Below are 3021 nucleotides of genomic sequence, written 5' to 3'. Positions count from 1 at the left end.
TTGCTAGGGACTTGCCCGGCACTTGCTCTCTACCTCTATTTGTTATCTTACTTCTATCATTGACAGTCCCTCTAGGTTGTGGGCTGCTTGCCTGTGTTCCTGAGAAGCATCTACGGTACCAGTCTATAGAGTGTGTTTTCTTTAGTGAATTACCGGTATGTTTACCGGTAATAAACTTGCACTGTTTTATGTATATGTTTGATTACATACAGCCTTGTGACAGTTTTCCTGCATGTCATAAGCATTTGAATATAAATTAAAATGTTAAAATCAAATCTGATATTGTTTTACCTTTTATTTGGTGTGTGGAAGGTGTGCGGAAGAGGGGGTAGTCTTATACGGCGAGTATATAACAAACTCTGTATTTTGAGTGGAAATGTTAGGGGGTCGTCTTATACGCCCAGTCGTCTTATACGCCGGCAAATACGGTAGATCACAGAAGTCCTAACAGGGAAGGGACTTTCCAAAAGGAGGAAGGGACCCACCAGGCCCAGGGCTGCTGAGGGCAGAAAAGACTGAGGGGATTGGGAGGGGACTTCTGCAGTTGGCACAGTGCTGGCGTGGGGCCCAGCCTGGGAGGCACCAGCAGGAGTGAAAGCCAGCAGGCAGTGCCCATTCATCTGAGATGTAAGTCCATGGTAGAACCAGGCTGCGGCTGCGAGGCCAGGACCACCAGCAACCCTCCAGGGAGCTTTAGTTCAGACCACCCCTGAGCACGGCCCATCCTTCACCAACATGCCTCCTTCCCGTGATCACTCTCACAGTCTTGGTCTGACCTCCATTAACTTTTCTCCTTTCGGTTTCACTATTGCTACTACACTCATCAATCTGACCCATTGAACCCCAGATGTCATGGCTCCTACAACCTTTCACAAACACATCTAAGATTGTCTGTTTCTCTTTCAAAGGCATCATCAGGAATGCAAGTTACTTCACCTTGCTCCAATAAATGAAATGCATTGATTTTTTGGTTTGACACAGGTATCTACAAGATGACAGTGGTGGTTATTATCACTGCGGGTTTCAGATCACTCCTCGCAAACACTCTCTGAGTTCCTGCGCCTCTTCGCTGGAACTCCATCAGGAGCTGCACCAGCTGTTACTTGGAACGTGCTGGGGAAACAGCCTCCCTGCCCAGCCCACTGAGAATCAGCCTTCCCCCACGGAGCCCCTCCAGGTGGGTTTCTTTCCCTTCGCCCAGGTTAAGCCTAGGACTTCCAATTACTTCCCTCTCTCCTTCCCAGACTTGCTCCCTGCTTTCTACCTCCACCCACAGATGCTGAGTGGCAGTGACCAGTGTAGACACAGTGCTGCACTGTGTACGTAATGCCTTATTTTCCTTCTTTTGTTGGCTTTACCTGGTAAGTTGGCCTGAGTTAACTTCATTTCACATTACCTTATATCAGACAGATCAGAAACCCTGTCTAATTCAGTGCGTCTAACTAGCGGTCACCCTCTATACCCCAGTATCCCCACAGTATCCTGGAACACTTGGGACTTTATAAATGCTTTTTGTTGATGAGTTGATAATTGGGGTCACAGATAGCCTCATTTTTCTCCCATTTCCTGCAAACACATCTCAAGTATCAATTTTCTTCGCTGTGAGCAGTTCTGAGTCCCCGTCTTCCTTCCAGAGAGTTTCAGGAAAGAGCCTTTTTCGTAATAACTTGTACCATGATGTCTTCATGCTTTCCTTGCACTCACTCTGCCTTTGGCAGGTACAACAACTGCATCCTGATTGGGAGAATTCTCCGCAGACTAGCTTCTGGTGATGCACATTTCAAACTAACTCCTTCTGGTTCCGTATACCACAGGACACAGTCATGTCCTATGTGACCTCTCGTCCTGGCCTCTAGCATCACAGCACCGGGTGAGTCAGCCAGCAAGCCAGAGCAGTATTTCTGGAAGTCACTTCTACTTCAGGAAGCCCAGTAATAACTTCACTGTCTGCTGAAGTGACTGAAAACCACATCAGCATATCCCTGTCCACCAGAAATTGTATCTTGTGATTTAATTTTCCCCTTAACAGGATATCCAAAGTGTCCATAACCATTCCAATGACACCTGACACAGGAGAAATGTGATTGAGGGGAGGTTGAAGTGGAAGAGTACAGTAGACTTAACCAATCGCAGCTAAGATCTCTTGCCCCTGAAAATTTACAAAACACACGTGCATATGAACACGTTCTTGGTCCCTCCTGGTGCCTTGACAGAAGGTGTCATTGCTAGTGAGGGGCTCTGAAGCTAAAGTTTCATCAAGTACATAGAAAACCTATCTTTCTACTCCACATCTCTAAGTTCTGTTTCCTCATCTGCAAAAGAAGAGTGATGTTTGCTTTGCCTATTTGAAATTAATGAAATCATCTAGTTTTTAAAAACCACTTTATATTATTGCTTAATGCATCATCAGGGCTTGCTGTCACATTATTTACCCAAATTGGCTACCACAACATCTCTCTTCCCACATCCTCTTCTTACAAAACACGTTGACGCTCCTCCCGTTGAGAGGTAGATTCTCTGATCCCTCCCTTTGTGTTTGGGTGGGCTTGTGACCACAGCAGAAGTGGTGATATGATCCCCAAAGCTAGGTCATAAAAGGTGATACATCGTCTGCCTGGCCCTGTTGGGATGCTTGTTCTTGCAACCCAATAGCTGTGAGGAAGCCCATGCTATAGAGAAGGCCACATAAAGAAGAACAGACAGCTTGGCCAGAATGGCTTAGTGGTTGAATGTTGACCTATGAACCAGGAGGTCATGGTTCAGTTCCCAGTCATGGCACATACCTGGGTTGTGGGCTCAATCTCTAGTGCAGGGTGTGCAAAAGGCAGCTGATTGATGATTCTTTCTCATCATTGATGTATCCTTCTCTCCACCCTCTCCCTTCCTCTCTGAAATCAATAAAAATATTAAAAAAGAAGAAGGAAGAAGAGAATGAGGAAGAGGAGGAGGAGGAAGAGGAGAAGAAGAAGAACAGACCGCCACCTCCAATTTCCCAGCTGGGTGATGGTGCCATCTTGAAGG

Source organism: Myotis davidii, unplaced genomic scaffold (genome assembly GCF_000327345.1).
Source record: "Myotis davidii unplaced genomic scaffold, ASM32734v1 scaffold184, whole genome shotgun sequence".
Taxonomy (NCBI): domain Eukaryota; kingdom Metazoa; phylum Chordata; class Mammalia; order Chiroptera; family Vespertilionidae; genus Myotis; species Myotis davidii.
Note: the sequence above shows the minus strand (reverse complement) of the source record.